This window comes from Mirounga leonina, unplaced genomic scaffold (genome assembly GCF_011800145.1).
Source record: "Mirounga leonina isolate KUSES-001 unplaced genomic scaffold, KU_Mleo_1.0 Mir_173, whole genome shotgun sequence".
NCBI classification, from domain to species: domain Eukaryota; kingdom Metazoa; phylum Chordata; class Mammalia; order Carnivora; family Phocidae; genus Mirounga; species Mirounga leonina.
In genome coordinates, this window is record NW_023270447.1 from 84,863,747 (window position 1) to 84,872,276 (window position 8,530).

Below are 8,530 nucleotides of genomic sequence, written 5' to 3' on the forward strand. Positions count from 1 at the left end.
CAGCCCCTGGGAACCCCTTCCAGCAGCCCCTGGGAACCCCTTCCAGCAGCCCCAAGCTGTGTCAGCCAAGGTGTGACCCCAGGTCTCCCTGACTGCCGACAATGGGGGCTTGTCTTAGAGTTGCCCCCCGTCCGCCAAGGGTGTGGTAGCTCTGCTCTGTGTCCTCTTCACACTGGGAGCCTGGCTGAGCGAGCAGCCTCCATCTGGGCCGCCGTCTGGGGGCAGAGGTGGACGCACCCGGCCACCCAGCCCGGGCTCCGAAGGTTTCTGCCCGGAATCAGCGCGCCTCACTTCGGCTCACATTTCACGGGCCAGAGCGGGTCATGTGGTCAAGCCTGCCGTGGCTGCCGTGGGACATGCACTCCGTGGAAGCGTGATCGATCACTCTGAACTATAACGCAGTCTGCCACGCAGCGGAAGCTGTCCCCGAGAACGTGGGGGAAAATCGAAATGTCGGCGGAGGATGGAGGATGGAGGGAAGCAGACAGATGCTGCCCTGGGATGTGGTGGCCCCTCTGTGCACACACCAGGTCCCGAGTGGAGCCCCAAAGAAGCACTGAGCTATTTGTGGGGGTGGTGCCAGAAAGATGGTCTCGTAGGTGAGCAAAGAGGCCCAGAGCAAGGAGATTGCCTGCCCAGGTTCCGAGGGCTTGTAACTCCAGAGGCAGCCTTCGAACGTGGCTCTCCCTGGCCGGCAGGCACCCGCACTGCAGCAAGTGACTCGTCACCCGTGTTTTGGTGCTTGAGGGTACGTGTCACCAAAGTGTGGGGGTGGGGGGGCGGGGGAGAGAAAGCTGCTAAAGGTGTCCTCCTGGCACCCTGGCCAGCCCGGTGAGGGCAGGCCTGGAACGTCCATGCCCACACGTATCGATCACCCCATTGTGGCCTCTCTGGACAACATGGTGGGGTTGGTCCATGGGCTGGGCCTGCCCCTCAGCTGTCCCAGGAGCCTGTCACTGGCTCTCGCAGGAGGGAGGCTGAAGGAGGGGGCACATCTCGTGGGCAGGGGTAGATGAGGAAGGAGAAGGGGAGATCCTGTCCCCTGAGCCCCGACTTTTCTGATCATCCTTGAGCGGCAGGAAGATTTCTGTGCTCCCAGCTGGCTCCAGGCCAACCATTTGGATGGGATTTGACTCCTAAGGCTTCCATGAAATGCAGCATTTGGCCTGCAGACCAGGAACAGAGTGAGGACTCTGGGAGTGACAAGGGCCAGCCAGCCCTCCCCAGGGCCCACTGAGAAGGGAATTGCCTTGGCTCCACTGGGACCTCACATCTTTCCAGAGCCCCAGGGGTTTCTCCTGACAGCCAGGCAGGGCCTGGTCCTACCCCGTCCCCTCACTCTCTGCTGGGACACTTTCAGTCTTTCTCTGGATCTCTTCCCAGAGGAACCAGGGAAAAAGCCTTGGGCAGATTCCCAGGAAGCCCTAGCCTGGTCCCTCCCCGGGATGGTCTGGGTGCTTGGAAAGCCTTGAGAGTGAGGGAGGAGAGCTAATTCTGTCCCCGGGCTTAGCCAAGGGAGAGAGTGACACACCTTGAACTCTGGCTCCCTGACCCCCCGAGGGGCAGGAGGGCATGCCGACCCTGCAAAGAAGGCTTGGGCCCTGGGAAATGACCCAGTTGCCATGCCATTGGTTCCTCCGAAGAGAACCAGATCAGAGGTGGGCACTAAACCCAGGAGGCACCAGACCCGAGCCCATCCTGGCAGGGTTCCAGGCACCAGGCTGCTGGCTGGCAAATGGCCAAGAGTTGAATCCTGTGGCCGCAGCCCCGCTCCCGGGGCCAGAACGCTTTGAGAAGTGGAGTCTCTTCTTCTCGGGCCAAACCTATGGCCAGGAGGGACCAGGGTGATGACAGGGCTCAGCCCTGCCCTGCGTTCCCCCACAAGAGCCCCTCTGACGGGGCGGACAGCCCACGCCCCCGGGGATGTCCCAGTCTGATGGGGGACACGAAAAGGAGCCAGGTCACAGACAGATGAATCCTGCTGTCTGGGTGCTGAGCAGCGCAGAGGGAAAAAACAATTGCAGGTCGGTGGATGGGGGCCGGGGGTCAGGGAAGGGCCACCGTGGGGGCTCTCCCTCCCACCACAGTACCTCGGGACTTCTTCCTCGGAGGGGGCTTCTCGGATTTTCAGGAAGGGACTTGTAAAGGGGGAATCATTCATAGGAGCCCAGAGGTCTATGTTTGTGAAGAGAACGTCGGTATAGAGACACCCCTCACTTCAGGCAAAGCAGGGGGTGACGACCTGTCCCTCGGCATAGAAGGAAGGCCTGGACCCGCCCGTGGGCACCCCAGCCACTCCGTTCCCCTTCCGGATGGCTCTCATCCTGGGGTCCAATTTACCAACATCTGTTAACACGCTTCTCCTCATAAGCTGGGGGCTGCATGCTGTGGCGCGGAGCCTGGGCCTGCTGTCGCCTCTCACCTCTCACGGCCCCCCTGATGCCTTCAGTGTCCAGGAACCCAGCAGACCCCCGAGCACCCAGCTTCTCCCAGCCCACCAAGGCCCGAGGCTCCCCAAGAGGTAGGAGGCCCCCGAGGACTCCAGACTCTGGAGTTCCACTGGCTCGTCCGTCTCCTGCATGTGAGGCCACCCCTCCTCTCCTGTAGAAAGGACGAGATGTTCCTGCCCTCTGGCCTCCTGGGCAGGGATGAGTGTCCAGTGCAAAGGCTCCGAAACTCAAGGGCATGACATGATGCTGGCGGCTCCCACAGCTCCCAGCCAGGACCCAAGTGCCGCTAGGGCACCTGGCGTCACCATTTTGGCCTGGCCTGGCCAGCCCTGTGACAGCAGGCTGGGGTGGAATGAAGCTGGAGCTCAGGAGGCCCCAGCACGGGTAGTAGGTGCAGCAGTTGGAGGAGGTCCCCGGGGAGGGCAGAGCAAAGAGGCCTGACGGGGAGGTGCTTCATGGGGGGTGGGGGGACTGCTGTCTTCCAGCACACAGCGGGGGGTGGGGGGCAGGACATTTCTCTGGCCCCTCCCACCACGGTTGGCTCGGGGCAGGTCCTTTGCGCCCAAGTCTCTCGGTGGCTCGGGAAGAAAATAAGCACAGAGGTCCCCCGGGCAGGCATCACCGGGAGGGGCACGATGGCCACGGCCCTGCTGGGGAGCTCTTCTCGGCACGTGGGTCCCCTCAGGTGGATGGCAGGCCTTGGAGGCAGGGCCGCCACCCCAAACTAGCCCGGGCAGGGCAGCCTGGTCGGCCAGCGCTCAGCTGCATGACCCGGGGGTCACCGACTTCCCTGGATGGAAGCGGCTGGGAGGGAATATTTCTGCAGGGCCCTGAAGCCTGGACGCCAGGTCGCTAAGGTCACCTGGGCACGCCTGCATAGCCCCGTCTCCAGCGCACGCCAGCCCGCCCCGGAGGGGGCCTCGGGGAGGTGTGCACCTGCCCCCGGAGGCCTGGGCTGCCCCCCCTCAGCCTCTCCCTTCCTTCCCTCAGCGCCTGTCTCACCGGGCGGGAGGTGGGCCCGAGCCCTGATGAGGGTTCCGTGTGCGCGGCTGTGTTGAGACAGAATCCACGTGCCGCAGAGTTCAAGCGCCCCAAGCATGCACCGCGGTGGCACTTGGTATAGTCACAGGGCTGTGCAACCTCCAGCACAGACACCTTTGGGAACACGCGTGCAGGATGTGCTCTCTCCTGTCCGGCTTCTTTCCCTTAGCAAACGTGTTCAGCCTCACCCTGCCCGTGGCCGAGGGTAACCGGGCCTTTGCACGGCCAAATAATCGTCCAGCGCGTGTGTCCACCATGGTCCATTCACCCAGCCGCACTCTGGGAGGGTGCTCTGGGCCATCCTGTGTCCTTGGCCCCCGGGTCCATCTGGCTCCCTTCTCCTGGGGAGCGGACGCCCCATGAGCAGCGGGCAGGTCCATGGAGGAGCGCGAGGCGCCGACGCCAGCCTGTCAGATGGAGCCTTTGCCGGAGGCAACACCACGGTGGGCTCCCCTCTTCACAGCATGCCCCGTTCCGCCACCCACCTCCCGTTACATTCCAGATGGGCCCCTGAATCCTAAAACCAACATTTACCGTGAAGTGTTCAGGGCGCCACACCAGGGTCTCCCCGAGGCACCACGGACATTTAGATGGGGACAGTTCTCCGTGGGGATGGTCCTGGGCGCTGCAGGATGTCTGGTGGCATCCCTGGTCTCTACTCACTAGACGCCAGGAGCGCCTTACCCTCCTAGTTGTGACAACCAAGCCGTTCCCCACGTGTCCCCCAAGGGGCTCACTGGCCCCCAGTTGAGCACACACATTGCCCCCTTTCTCTCCCATCACGAGCCGGAGCAATGGGAGCTGGTACCCGGGGCACCTGCCGGCGGAGAGGCGGAGGCCCAGCGAGGCTCGGTGGCCTGGCCGAGGAGAGGCCAGCTCCAGAGGAGGACGGACGGGGAGCGCCCACCCCAGGGTGCGCCCCGACCCGCAGGCGGGAGCCCGGAACCCAGGAGGCTTCAGGCCCCTCCGGCCTCCCCTCCTGGCAGCACACTTGAGTGTCTCTGTCTTTGGACTCGGTTTGAAAACTCCCTCACGCCGCCCTCCTGGCAAGTTCTGCCAACACTGCAGAATTTTCCGGGCTTCTCCCCCCCCTTTCCCGCCCCCAAATCCTTATCATTCCTTTCATTTTTCAATGTTCACAAGACAAAGGAAATAAGCACTTGGAGGAAGACACAAGCTGCGTTTGTTCCTTAGCTGCTGGCTGCGATGTAACTGGATCCTGCTTGGGGAGGTCACACTGGGGACCGTGCGCAGAGCCCCACCTGGGGCGAGCTGTGGGTAGTCCTGGCGTGTTCACAGGGCGAGGCAAACTGCCCCCAAACGCCACGATGGACGCCCCGTGGCAGTGGGCTTCTTACGGGGGTGGGGGCGTGGATGGGGGAACAGGAGGATTCTGGCCTGGCCAATGTCTTCTCAGGGCCCCCACTGGCTGAGGGTCAGCTGCCAGCCCGGGGAGCTGACCTAGCCAGGAGCCAGGGTGCACACAGAGAGGGGAAGAGGCTGCACTTTGCAGCCAGCCAGATCTGAGTCCCACCTCTGTGTGGCAGGTCCCTTAACCTCCCAGAGCCTGTCTCCTCATCTGTACCATCCTGGCTCTGGCCGCCACCGAAGAGAATCCCCACCACCCACTTCTCCATCACTTATTTGAGTCAAAGGCTGAGGGAGGATCTGACCAGGGGAGTCACGGTCACACACCGGAGCAGCCAGGAGCAGGGAAAGCACATATGGAAGCTGTGTGCCTCTGGCTTTCCGTCAGGAGTTGGTCTGTTCTGGGAGTCACCCTGGGCTTCAGACAAGAGCGGGTACCCTGCCCAGCAGACAGCCCTGCACGGGACACGGGCGGACTCCCTGAGTGACTACAGGTCCCACCCACAGTGATTCTTGCTAAGGCCAAAGGCGGAGGGGGATTTATCGGTTCACATAATCGGAAATCCCAATGATAAGTGACTTCAGGTATGGCTGGATCCAGGCGTTTTAGCAATGTTTCCAGGACCTGGTTCAGAACCCAGTTTCTCTTTCTCTTTCAGTTCACATCCTCTGGGCTGGCTTCACTCTCAGACATTTTGTTCTAGTGAGGGCAAGACAGCTGCTCAGCTCCAGCCTCACACCCTCCCAGGTTCAAGGGCAGCAGAAAAAAGTGAGACTGGATTTTCCTAGTCAATCCAAGTTAGTTCTGATTGGTTATGATTGGCTTGATTTGAGTCACGTGTCCACTGTGATCCAATCACAGAAGCCAGAGGAATGCAATGCTCTGATTGGCCAGACCTGAGCCGTGCGGTCTGTCCTTGCAGCCTGGAAGGGCATTAAGCCCATCGGAACTCCCGGACTGAGAGCTGGAACCGGGGTGGGTCCCCAGAAGTCCAATGGGCTGCCCTGGACAGAAGAAAGGTGAAAGGAGGGGCGCCTGGGTGGCTCAGTTGGTTAAGCGACTGCCTTCGGCTCGGGTCATGATCCTGGAGTCCCAGGATCAAGTCCCGCATCGGGCTCCCTGCTCGGCAGGGAGTCTGCTTCTCCCTCTGACCTTCCTCCCTCTCGTGCTCTCTGTCTCTCATTCTCTCTCTCTCAAATAAATAAATAAAATCTAAAAAAAAAAAAAAAAGAAAGGTGAAAGGATGCTGGGTAGCGAAAGCAGCGATAGGCAGAATGAGCGCTGGCGGACTCCCTGACTTGCCCCTGGGCCGTGCCTGATGGGCCGTCCTGAGTTCCAGGAGCGGGACTTTGGCCTCTCCTGACTGACAGTTGGCCGGTGTGGTGACAGGCGGTTGGCGGCCCCCTGCTGCCCCCTGGCCCCTACTGGCTGGCAGTCAGCAGGCACCCCGGTGGGCAGTTGGCCCTGGCATGCTTGGCAGCTGACCAGTCCTATCTGGCAGTCCTTCGTGGGGCTGCCCTGAGGGGGACAGGGAATCTCCCGGGCTCGCCGCTACCCCTGTCTGCCCCTCCCCATCCACGGCCGAGAGCAAATGGCGTTTGGAAGGCCAGAGCTAGAGGACTTTCTGGGGCGAGTTGTGGCCCCTGAAAGCCAGGGGACAGTGGTCCCAGGATGCAGGGATTCAGGAAACGTGAGAATGGCGCATGGTTTGCCCCCGACCGTCCGTCCCACTCAGCTTCCACCAAGAGTTCTGAAAGGCCCATCACGGGTCAGGTGCTGGGGCTGGGGGCGGGTGGTGGGGAACGGTGGGGGCCATGAACTTCACAGGCAGGGCTGGCCCTCACTGAGCTTGCAACCGGTCTCTTCCGCGACCGTGTGATCCGGACTTAGATGTGCCATGTTGATGGGGGTGGAGGTGGCCTTCCAGAGAGGGGACATGTAAGCTGAGGCCCGGGCCTGTTCCCTCCGGAGGAGCTGAGAGCGCAGGCCCAGCTAGAGGAGTGTCTGAGGCAGGGAAAGAAGACTAGAGCAGCCTGGGGGGCGAGGAGGGGTACACCAGCTCTGGAGAAGCAGGGAGGCCGAATCAGAGAGGGTCTGCTGGGCCCTGGTAAGGATCTGGGCCCTTCTCCCAAGGGCAGTGACATGATCAGGCTTTTAGAAAGGTCTTTCTGGATGCAGGGAACTGATTGTGGGGAGCAACTGGGTAATCCCGATGAGAGGGGGGTGGCCCCCAGCAGAAAGGGGCGGATGTGACGGATGGGTGAGCTCGCTGGAGGTGGCATCGTGGGGCCTGGGGGCTGCCCCCACTCCAGACAGTTAGTCAACAGCCGCCCAGTGACGGGGCCGTGGGGTCCCGTGATTGCACAAACAAGGGGGTCCCCGGCCGCTTGCGGTGCCCGCGGGCATACTCACGCACCCCTGCATCTGCCCACCCCCCGTCTGTGAGCATGTGTGCACGCGGAGCGAGCAGAGGAAGGGTGCCTGAGATGTGGGGGAGGGCGGGATGGGACGATTCATGCTTTATGCATCTTCTGTTGTCACTGGTGGCTGCCACACGGGGCACTTTCATAGTTCTGAGAAGAGATTTAATGAATGAAAGGTGAGAACGCGAGGGAGCGCGCTGGCTCCCGGCGCGGGCCTGTTGGGTTGGCTCGGAGGCCTCGGATGGCGGCTCTGCCCAGCCCAGTCCCTTCTGCCAGCCAGGACCGGGGCCACCGGGTGGGTCCCGGAGATCGCACGTGGTAAGTGCCAGGGCCGGCTGTCACAGCTATGGCTGTCCTCTCCGGTTCCCCCCCCCCAAATCCCTCCCGACCCGCTGACCCTCCCCCCCACCCCCCTGCACATGTCAGGAATAAAGCAGGCTCCGATGAGGAGGGGTCGGCGCCCCCAGCCCCCGGAGAGGCCAAGACAGACCGGAGGCCGGGCCAGAGGCCACCCCAGGGCCAGGGAAGGAGGCCAGCCCCTTCTCCACGACCAGCTGGTCCATGCGCCCGGTGACGTGCCCCAGGCCAGGATGACAGATGGCCCCCGAAGGAAAGGTCAGTGTGTCCCGAGCAGTGGTTGTGTGTCTGGCGGAGGCGGGCGGGGTGGGGCGCCTTCCGAGCGCTCGCTCGGCCCAAGTCTGGCGTTTGGGAGCCTGGACCTCGACAGCAACGGGACTTTATTTTGGTTACTAAGGATGGGAAGGTTCAGGTCATAAATAAGAGCCTGACTGGGCAGCCAGCCCCTCCCCCAGGGCGGCCCGCGGGCCGAGGCCTCTTCCAGGCCGGTGTGTCCCCCGCCTCCCCGCACAGCACGGGAGGTCTGGTGGCGGGGCTCGGGAGCCCAGTGGGGAGGCGGGGGAGAGAGGAAGGGGTCTCGGGGCCTGGGTTCAGAGCAAGGTTAGCCAAATAGTGGATAAATTAAGCGAGGGAAACAGACAGCTCCCCTCTCGGTGAACTTTTCCCCCAGCTAACCTGCTCCACACCCACTCAGGTGGAAGCATCTCCCGCCCCCTGGCTGTCACCTCTCGGGGGGGTTGTCACCCGCCTCTTCCCCCAGCCACCACCACGACCACCTGAGGCGAGAGGGCGAGGATGGAGCCCTCTGGCTCCCAGGCCATCGGCCCGGCAAGGAGCTGCTCTCGTCTCGCCTGCCCAGCCTGAAGTTTGACCTCCTGCACCCCGCGCCC